The following is an 11,417-nucleotide window of genomic DNA, read 5'->3' as shown; positions in this document are numbered from 1 at the left end:
GAATAGAAACACCCTTTAGTCAGGTACTAGGTAATTAAAGTCATTCAATACAGTTTCAGTTTCGAGCGTTCAGGTACTATAATGGCTCCCAAGCGTTTCAACGTCTTAAATGCGCTACGTTTCCTAATTAGACGCCTTAATTGAGTGCGTTACGTTTGTGATTAAAAGCGCTTTAAGGCGCTTTAAATGCTTGGGTAGTTTAAATAGCGCTGAGAATGTTGGGAACGGGGTTGGAAGTTTTGGCAAATTTTCCCAGAATACACTCCAGTTGCTTGCTCGAAGTCGTGAGGCTACGCACAAGGGACTGGAAAAGTGGTTGTTTGCCAGAGCGAGAATACACACACAATACACAGTTCTTTTTACCACCTTCAGAGTGCCATACGCGGTGCTCAGATACGGAGGTGCACAGTTTTGGTGTTTCTTGCTGGCTGACTTGAGCGTCGGAGTGCAAACGGCCGCTAAGGCGCCTTTTTGTCCTATTTTTGCAGGAATCCACAGGTAACCAGTGGGAAGGAGTCCCTAGCTGACGATTGAGGTCGCACACAAACACGTCACAGGTCAACCGGACGGAACAGTTATCAAAGGTTATCAAGAACAAAGAAAAAAGCACAAAGAGTGAAGGTGGCAACTGAGAGTTGGCGGTTCAGTCGTCCAATTCGAGAGGCACAACTTTTCCGTCGACGACATGGTGGGTAGGGTTGCAGTTGGAAACATTGATTCTCGGGTTCTCACAAGACGCTTGTTCCGTCCGGTTGACCGGGACGTCTTTGTGCGCGACCTCAACCGTCAGCTAGGGACTCCTTCCCACTGGTCACCTGTGGATTCCTGCAAAAAAGAGGACAAAGAGGCGCCCTAGCGGCCGTTTGCACTCCGACGCTCAAGTCAACCAGCAAGAAACACCAAAACTGTTCACCTACGTCTCTGAGCACCGCGTATGGCACTCTGAAGGTGATCAAAAGGAACGGTGGATTGTGTGTGTGTTTTTCTCCTCCTAGCAAAAACCTTTCCCTAGTCCCTTATGCGTAACCTCAAGGCTCGAGCAAGCAACTAGAGAGTTTCTGGGAAATTTGCCAAAAGTTCCAACCCCATTTCCAACATTCTCCGCGCTATTTAAACTACCCAAGCATTTAAAGCGCCTTAAAGCGCCTTTAATTACAAATGTAACGCACTCAATCAGCGTATCTAATTAGAAAACGTAGCGCATTTAAGACGTTGAAACGCTTGGGAGCCATTATAGAACCTGAACGCTCGAAACGGACACTGCATTGAATGACTTTAATTACCTGGCACCTGACTAAAGGGTGTCTCTATTATGACATGGCTGTCGTACACGTGGAGGGCCTCACGACGCCGTGACCCCATCTGGGGGCGTTTCTGCCCATCTGGGGACGTTTCTACGTGTGAGTCCTCCTGCTTGGGAGTGCTACTGCGCTAGGGGTGACTTTTTGGGTGCCACCTCATGCCCCCAATCATCTAGTCACTTACTTTGAGAGCGTATATGCCTTCCCCTTGTACCCTGCGCCCGGCTGCCCTGGGCGTGACCTTCTTCTTGAGTCGTATCTGTCCCAAAGGCGTCTCTGGGGCGGCAGGGGTACTTCACGAGTTAGGCTGCCCTACACTGGTACTATCACTATGGCCTTGAAGCCACCTTTTCCTTCTCTTTATCGTTGCCCCGGGCTATCGGGACCTGAGGCCTTCCCACGGCGTCGCTCCCTCCATGGTCTTTCCTACCCATGGGTATCGGGGAACCACACTGTGATTGCCTTGCGTTAGCACTGTTTGATCTGGCGATGCCCTGGTTGGGCGACGCCTTTCCCTAGGCGACGCCTCGTCTTGGCGACGCCCTGGTTGATGACGCTGGCGCTTAGCGTCTCTTCACCTAGGCAACGCCATGCGTTGACTTTGACCCCTGATGTTGACTTTGACCTTGATTTAGTCAACGCCCGGGCACGGGACGTTACACAAGCCCCCCAGTCTTAAGCTGAAGACTTGTCTTCAGCGTAAAGACTAAGGCCTCGCCCACGTCGTCCACGTGCCATCCTGATGACGTGTCGCTCCCTGCTGACTCAACAATTCTCGAATTATTGACGGGACACTTTCTGAACCATAGGAGCGCTCTTAATGACTGATTGGACATCCTCTGAAACGGGGAGATTAACACCTTTTGGGGCTACCCTTGATCGCACGCCACGTAGCCCATCGCACGGCTAGCCTCTGGAGACTCTTGCGTTTCCCTTGGGCGATTGATCCTTTGACACGTGGCACGATCTCACGGCTCTTAGTTAGCGCCTCTTAGGTTGCGAAATGTAACGTTTAAGTTATCCCCAAACGCCGCGCTCACCCTTCTGTTACATTCATTCCCTCTGCCTCTTTGCACTGTTCGTCGTCTTCAAACCCCCTTTCTCTGCAATTGCTGTTCTCTCCTTCCTGTGCTCTTCTTCCGCCTTCACTTTGATAGCAAAGGTATGATTTCAAACACTCACGACTCTTCCCTTTCGTCGCATTGTATGATTTATTGAACTGCCTGGGACTGTTGACATTCATGCGTCACTGTGTTCTTTCGCTTCTCCTTCCTTCTTTGTCCCTTCTCCTTCTTTCTGGGTTTTCTCGCGTGGGTGATGTTTCCAGGGGTTCACTCCCCTTCCTGTCATGGCTACACTTGCTAAAACCTTTTTCCTCTCTTCTTTCTCCAGCTATTTATTTACACCATGACGCGCACGAACGCGGAGCCTGATTCCTCCCCCAAGACCCCCAAATCCAACTACAAAGCCTACTACCCATGGGCCCCCGACGAGCTTTTGAACGAGTGTACCAGCCTGACCACTTTCCAGGACCTGGAAGCTCACCGTGGGGATCCCCATTTGTATAATTTTAATGCTTTCTGCCGCACTCACGACGCCCACATATCCGTCCGTCCCGGCAGGCTTGGAGAACCTGTTTGTTTGGACGACAGACCTAGAAAGGGGAAACCCTTCTTCTTCATGTACCAGACCGTGTTCAAACGCGTAGGAGTGCGTCTCCCATTCACTCCTTTTGAACGGGAACTCCTCACTGAAATCAATACCGCCCCCGCCCAGCTCCATCCCAACAGCTGGGCATTCGTGAGGGGTTTTCAAATTCTTTGCGGACACCTGGGCATCCTCCCTTCCGTAGACGTTTTCCTGCATTTCTTTGAGGTGAAAAAGCAGGGGAAAAGCTTTTGGGTAAGCTTTTCCGGGATCGCGGGCAGGATCCTCCTCTCCCTCTTCCAAAACTCTTACAAGAATTGGAAAGGGAAGTTCTTTAGGGTGTGCAGCGCCAAGTACGACCCCACAGCCTTGGACGGCTTCCCCCTCTATTGGACGGAGCGCCCTAAGCTGCTCAGGGCCAAGGCCCTGGAAGAGCTATCTCCTGCTGACAGGGAGGTAAGCAAGGCTTTGGCTGGGCTGGGGATCGTTTTCGATACCTTGAAGCTTGTTGCTAGCGGGTACAACGCTCACGCCCTGACAACATACTTTGGTAAGGAGACTCTTCCCTCGTCCCCTTTGCCGTGAACACCCTGCTACCGGATGTTTGTTCCCACTGCTTCCTTCCCTGTCTCTCATGGTGCCCTGTTACTTGCATCTTACGCTTCTATGCGTTTTGCCACTTTGCATAGTTGCTTTGGCCCTAATTTTTGCTGTTTGGTTTGTTTTGATGTAGGATCGGTGATGGACGCCTCTAAAAGAATGATGCTGGCGAAAGCAATGAAGGAGGCTCGCGCCGCCAAGGCGGGCGCCTCATCCACCCTTGCTGCTGATCCGGTCCCCCCACCGACTTTGTCACCGCCTCCTCCGATCACTGCCGAAGCTCCCCTAAGTTCATCTCCGTCATCTCCACATAGCCCCGAAGCACTTCAGGCTCCCGGCTCTCCTTTGCCCATCGCCGCCGTTCCCCTAGCCGCGGCCTCGTCGCCGGCTCCTACCCCCTTGACAAAGGGAAACGGGTCTTGGAGATTTTATCAGATGATGAGGACTCGGAAGATGTGGCACCTTTCAAAAGGAGAAAATCTGCGCGGGTTCCTCTTCTGCTTGAGGCGTCGCCCCAGGGAGGGAATCCCTTCATGGATGACCCTCCCAGCGCGACCTCACTTCCTCCCGCCACAGTCCAAGAGGAAGGGGGTGAAGGTGCCGAGTCTGCCCCGCCCCCTCCGCCGGTAGAAGTCTCTGCCTCCCCTGCTCCCGCCGTTGCCGCTGCCGCCCCAGATCTCATCGCCATCCCTCCTCCATTCCTTTATACTTGTTTTAACCTTCTCTGGAAAATCTGTAATTCTTTGAATCATATGCACTCTTAATACAACTCTGGAACTTTGTTACATTTGCTTTCGTGTCCTCGCGACATAGAATTCTGCCTGTATGATTTTATTCTCATCATTTGCCTTCTTGTGCCTTGGTTGTTTGGCTTGCATTATACACGCTTCTTTTACTTCGTCGGGCGGCCTTGTAGGCCTGGGAAAGGTCACGCGCCGATGTCCACACCCACGGAGAGGCTTACCTAACGGAGCCGTATCGTCCACGGGGTGCTTTTAAGACCCAAACGGTCCTTCCCTTGATCCCTAACGCTCGACGCCCACGCCTAAGGAGAGGCCTGCTACAGCAGCGCCGTATCGTCCTCGGGTGTCTGAAATGCCGAGTGTTTTGAGGGGGGGGGGGGTCGTTCCCTCCATGGTCTTTCCTTCCCATAGGTATCGGGGAACGCCCTACCAGTGATTGGCTGGCGTTTTGGCGGTCCCGCCTCCCTCCACAGTCTTTCCTACCTGTGGGTCTCGGGGATGCGACGCCAGTAACTAACTTCGCCTTCCTCGACTTCGTCTCCCTTCACAATCTTTCCTACCCGTGGGTATTGGGGAGGCAAACTCGCTGATATTTTGATGGGCGACGCCCGCGACGTCCCACACTGGCGTCGTCCTTTATATCATTCCAGGCGACGCCTCGGGCGTCTCATGCTAGCGTCGCCTTGGGCGTCGTCCCTACCTTGACATTGACTTTGACCTTGGGCTTGGTCGACGCCTGGGGACAGCGAAGAGCTCGAGGCCCTTCCCGTATCTTCCACGAGGCGCTTCTTGTATAGCCGATGGGACGTTCAGTCATTCAACTTGGTCCACGTGGCGTTTCTTATATGGCTGATGGGACATCCAGTCATTCGATTTGATCCTGACTCCTACTGTGCTCCTGATCCCCTTTCGACGGCGCATCGTACCATCGGGTATTCTGCTGATATGACGTGTTCTGGGTTTAACCAGGGATGCCTGGGCCACCCTTCCATCTGCTGCCACGTGGCTCAATCGTGCGGTGCATCCATTCGCGTCGTTTGGCGCTCTAACCGCTTTTTTTAACTCTTCAAACTCTGAAACTATCCTCATCATTTTTCACTCTTCATAACCTATCCACGTTCTCTCTTCTTGCACCCTTCCTTCTTGCACCCTTTCTTTCCTCACGAAGGGTTCTTCCAGCATTCGCTGCCATCGCTCGACTCTTGCATTTTCGGCGGGTCATACGCCTTTAACGATCCCAGATCTTGTTAAAGAATGTCCTCTCGTGCTGTCTCTCCCAGGGTCAGTCCCAGGGATCTGTACCCTTGGGCTTCGAGCGAACTTCTTGACGAATGTTCATGCTTACTCGCTACCAGGGCCATAAGGGAACACAAAGGGGATTCATGTTCCTATGATCACCGGGCCTTCGCGAGGAGGCACGACGATGACATTGCTGTGCTCCCTTGCACTCTAGGGGAGCCAGTATGCGGAGACGATTGGGCCAACGAAGGGGTCCCTTTCTTTTACTTTTACCAGGTGGTTTTCAAGACCATCGGAGTGCGCCTACCCTTCTCCTGGTTCGAGAAGGAACTGCTGACGGAGATCAATGTCGCTCCGGCCCAGTTATACCCTAACAGCTGGGCCTTTGTCAAAGCCTTCGACATTCTCTTCGGGTTTCTGGGTTGTGCACCCTCGGTTGACCTCTTTCTTCACTTCTTTGAGGTGAAGAGGCAGAGGCACAACCTCTGGGTAACTCTCAGTAATGTACCCGGGAGAGTTCTCTTCACACCCTTCCAAAACTCGTTCACCGGGTGGAAAGGCCGGTTCTTCAAGATCTGCCGCACTGACCTTGTTCCCGACGCTCTCGATGGGTTTCTGCTGTACTGGGTGAGAGAGGCGAGGGCCCTCAAAACCAAACCCTTGAAGAAGCTGGCTCCAAGTGATCAAATAGCTTGCCGGATTCTTGCTGAGGCGGGAGGTTTTGACTCTGCCACTTTGATCAGCCTGGAGTTCAACGCTGGGACTCTCGAAAAGTACATATGTAAGAGTCACTGCCCTAGAAACTTTGGCCTTTATCGCTTTCCAACCGTGCATGTCATGCTTCATGGTATCTCTGACACATTTATCTCCTTTGGTGCAGGTTCGAAGATAAACCAAGACAGGAGGACACGACTTACTCGAGCTCTGCGGGCTGGGATCAAGGCTTCATCTTCCTCCAGTGCTGACTCCGACGGCCACTGAGAAGCGGCTCTTTTTGTGATTTGCATGAGTTGTAATATTTGCCCCATTTGCGCTACTCCCATTGTATCGAACATTGCTTGTAACATCAATTTTCTATATCATACTTGATTTTTGCAATGTTACTTTACTCTGCATACGTTTCGCATATTGTGCGCTTTTCTTTCGTCATGTTCATCAACGGCGCCTGGATCCAGGCGACGCCTTCTTTCTTGGCGACGCCTTCTTTCTTGGCGACGCCTTGACCTAGGCGACGCCTTCTTTCTTGGCGACGCCTTCTCTCTTGGCGACGCCTTACATTACTTCAAACGGAGAAAGATAAAGGCTGAAAACCAAGGCACTTCTTTTTCTCAAACTGGTTTTACCTTTTATTTGGGTGACCTCATTAAAAAAGCCCCGAGAGGGAAAAAGAGCGTCCCCTTCAACTAAATTGTTACATAACTGCTTACATAAGTCAACTGAAGTAAAATTTTAAATTGGCTGCATTCCAACTGCGTGGGATGGGACCCCCCTCCAAGGTCTCTACGTTGTATGAACCGTTGCCCTTAGCCTCAGTAATTCTGAAGGGTCCGGTCCACTTAAGAGACAGTTTATTCTCCAACTCGTATGGGTGAGCCTTTCTCATAACCAGGTCGCCAATCTGAAACTACCGCGACTTTACCTTAGAGCTGTATTGCCGCTCTACTCTTCTCTTCACTGCTTCCGCTTTGATTCTGGCTTCTTCTCTGGCCTCATCTAGTAGATCCAGGTTTACCCGCCTTTCTTCATTGGATTCCTCCACCACAAAGTTTTGAAAACGTGGTGAGCTCTCATGTATTTCTACCGGAATCAACGCGTCCGACCCGTACACCAAACTGAAAGGCGTCTCCATAGTAGAGGATTGGGGCGTGGTGTGATATGCCCATACGATCCTTGGTACCTCTTCCGCCCACGCCCCTTTGGCTTTCTCTAACCTTCTTTTTAACCCCCTTAGCAGAACTCTGTTTGCCGACTCCACTTGTCCATTGGTCTGGGGGTCTTCAACCGATGCGAACACTTGTTCGATTCCTACCTCAGCGCATAGATTTCTCAGCTGCTGACTGGCAAACTGGGTCCCGTTATCGGATATCAGGCGCCTAGGTACGCCAAAGCGGCACACAATGTTCTTCCACACAAAATGCTGTACTTTGTGCGCAGTGATCTGTGCTACGGGCTCTGCCTCTATCCACTTGGTGAAGGACTCGATGGCAACGATCAAATACTTCATCTGCCTGATAGCCAGTGGGAACGGGCCCAGGATGTCGATTCCCCATGTATGGAAAGGCCACGGGCTGTATATGGACTACAATTCTTCTGGCGGCGCCTTGTGCCAGTCGGCGTGCTTTTGGCATTGCCTGCACCGCTGGGCGTGTCGTGCGCAATCCTCTTTCACTGTTGGCCAGAAGAAACCTGCGCGTATTACCTTGGAGGCTAGGGACCTTCCCCCTACGTGGCTTCCGCAGATGCCTTCGTGTAGCTCCGCCATTATCCTGGTGCACTCGTCGCCACTGACGCATGTTAGGATAGGGTGAGTGAAACCGTGCCTGAACAGCACCCCATCCACCAAAGTATATCTTGCGGCATTTCTTTTGACCTTTTTACCCTCTTCAGGCTCCACTGGGAGAGCCCCATCCGCCAGGTATCGCTTGTAGGGCGTCATCCAGGTGTCTCCCTTGGCCAAAACGCATACCTGCATTTGCTCTCCCTCGGGCGCATCCGCGTACGTGCTGATGCGGGGCGCCCTCTGCGTATCTTGGGTCAAAGAGCAATGACTCCTCGGCCTTCCCCTTGATGTATGAATCTGGAGGACATCCACCCTGTTGTCTTCCACGAATCTACGCGGAGCTTTGAGAGTCTCTTGGATCACTGTCCTCTGTCTACCCCCCTTGCCTGAGCTGGCCAGCTTTGCAAGCAGGTCAGCTCTGGCATTCTGCTCCCTCGGGACATGTATCAGCTCAAGAGCGTTGAATGCTCCCTTCAACAACTGGACGTATTTCAGATAAGCCGCCATCTATGCGTCCTTCGCCTGGAACTCACCCGACACTTGCCCCGTAATCAGCTGAGAGTCGCTTTTCACCAGGAGGTTCTGCGCGCCCATCTCCTTGGCCAGGAGCATTCCTGCTATCAGGGCTTCATATTCTGCCTGATTGTTACTTGCCTTGAAGGCGAAGCGTAGGGCCTGCTCAATCAGCACGCCGTTGGGTCCCTCCAAGACTATTCCCGCACCGCTCCCCTGTTGGTTGGAAGAGCCATCAACCGAGAGCAGCCACTGTGAGCCCACTTCCACCTCCTGCTCACCTCCGGGCGAAAGTTCCGCTATAAAATCCGCGTATACCTGCCCTTTGATGGATCCTCTAGGCTTATACCGGATGTCGAATTCTGACAGTTCCATCGCCCAGCGTACCATTCTCCCGGCCACATCAGGCTTCTGCAGCACCTTCTGTATAGGGAGGTTCGTCATCACCACCACCGTGAAGCTGTGGAAGTAATGACGGAGCCTCCTGGCAGAAAATACTACCGCTAGCGCTGCCTTCTCCAGCGCTTGGTATCTCGTCTCAGCACCTTGTAATGCCTTGCTTACAAAATAGATGGGCTTCTGACTCTGGTCCTGCTCTTGGACTAACACAGAACTGATGGCCCGCTCCGTTACAGTAAAATACAACCGGAGGGGCACGCCCATTACCGGTTTGCAGAGGACCGGTGCCGTCGCCAGGTACTCCTTTAGCTTAATGAAAGCCGCTTCGCATTCATCAGTCCATGCAAAGCGACTGTTTCTCTTGAGGCACTGGAAATATGGATGCCCCTTCTCTCCCCTGGCGGAAACAAACCTTGAAAGCACCGCCATCCGCCCCGTCAGCTGTTGCACCTCTTTTACCGACGTCGGGCTTCACATGGCGATAATCGCCGCGCATTTGTCGGGGTTCGCCTCTATCCCCCTCTCTGTGAGCATAAAACCCAAGAACTTACCGGCCTCTACCCCGAAAACACACTTCTCAGGGTTTAACTTGAGGCGGTACTTGGATATCGTGACGAACAATTCCTCCAGATCCGCCATGTGCTGCGCCCTATCCTGCGACGCCACCACCATGTCATCTACATAGGCGTACACATTCCTCCCGAGCATGGACGCCAGGACCTTGTCCATTAACCTCTGGTACGTGGCGCCCGCGTTTTTCAGCCCAAAAGGCATCACCTTATAGCAGTAACTACAAGTCTCAATCATGAATGCAGTTTTGCTCTCATCTCTTGGGTGCATCTTGATCTGGTTGTACCCCGAGAAGGCGTCCAAGAAACTCAGCACCTTGCTGCCGGACGCGCTATCTACCAAGGCGTCGATGCTGGGCAGCGGGTACGAGTCCTTTGGGCACGCCTTATTCAGGTCCGTGAAGTCCACGCACATCTTCCATTTTCCGTTCGCCTTCTTCACCAAGACGACGTTGGCAAGCCACTCAGGGTATTGAATCTCCCTGATGTGGCCTCTCTTCGTTTTCAGGCTGTTCTCATAGCATTTCCTTGCCTCCTCCTAGTCTGACCTGATGACTATCACCTGGCCACTGAGGTCCAGCAGCTTCATCTTCATGTGGCGTGTGGAGGACACCGCGTTCAAACGGTTTAACGCCGGCCTGCCCAGCAAAATATTATAGGCGGAGTTGGCGTTCACGACCAGGTACCGGATGCTTTCGGTACGGGAGGCCTCCCCGTCCGTGAACGTAGTCCTCAACTGCAGGTAACCCCGGACTTCCACCTGGTTATCCCCAAACCCATACAGGCACCCCGTGTAGGGACTCAACAGATCGGGGGACAACCGTAACTTATTGAAGGTCGACAGAAACATAACGTCTGCCGAACTTCCTTGGTCGACAAGCACTCTGTGCACCTTCCTTCCGGCTGTGACGACTGAGATGACAACGTGGTCGTTGTCGTGGGGTACCACGTCTCGGAGGTCTCTTCTCGTGAACACGAGGTTCGACTCCCATGGCTCCCCCGAGAGTCTCTCTTCGATTGAATTTACCCCCCTCGCGTATTTCTTCCGCTGGGAGGCGGTGGGTCCCCGCCGGAAAAACCTCCAGCAATGGTGTGGACCTCGCCAAGCACAGGCATCTCGTGTGCTGGTTCTTCCGCCGGCGGCAAGGTGGCGGTCGTTGTGGGCTCTGCGACATAATCCTTCAAAAACCCAGTTCTCACCAGCTCATCTAGCTGGTAACCCAACGACAGGCAGTTATCAATGTGGTGCCCGAAAGCCCCGTGGAACTCGCACCAAGAGTCTTTGCGAGGCCCCAACACCTTGTCAGTCTTCGCTGGCCGCCTCAGCCTCTCGGCTATATTAGGCACGGCGATCAGGTCCTTCAGCTCTACCACAAAATTGTACCTCACCGGTCTCCCCTTTCTCTGGCCGAGCGATCGCCTCCTGCTGAACCCCGGGGCTGGGGCTTTCTGGCCTCATAGGGGCGTCTCGCCTCTGGTTTCTTTCTTCCCGTCGTGGTCTCATTGACCCTGACGGGTTGAGCTCGCGCCGGTCCCCTCGGGCGCGAGGGTACGACGCTGGTGCGCTTCACGCACACCTCCCCCTCAGAAGCAATATGCTCTACCGCCCTACGCCGTAGCTCAGCGAAGGTCCTAGGGCGGTTGCGGATGATGGATTCTCCAAAAGGCCCGGGGCACACGCCTTTCACGAACGCGTACACAATCATAGGCTCCTCTGTCGTACCAACCTTCACGACCTGGGCCCCGAAGCGATTGATATACTCCTTCAGGGTCTCCCCTTGATACTGCTTCACATCAAACAGATCGTAAGAGACTGGCGGCGGGGCCTTGTTTGTTAAGTATTGTTCCCTGAACAATCGTGACAGTTGGCGGAAAGATGTGATATGACCATCTGGAAGGCTGATGA

This window comes from Phaseolus vulgaris, unplaced genomic scaffold (genome assembly GCF_000499845.2).
Source record: "Phaseolus vulgaris cultivar G19833 unplaced genomic scaffold, P. vulgaris v2.0 scaffold_132, whole genome shotgun sequence".
NCBI classification, from domain to species: Eukaryota; Viridiplantae; Streptophyta; class Magnoliopsida; order Fabales; family Fabaceae; genus Phaseolus; species Phaseolus vulgaris.
Note: the sequence above shows the minus strand (reverse complement) of the source record.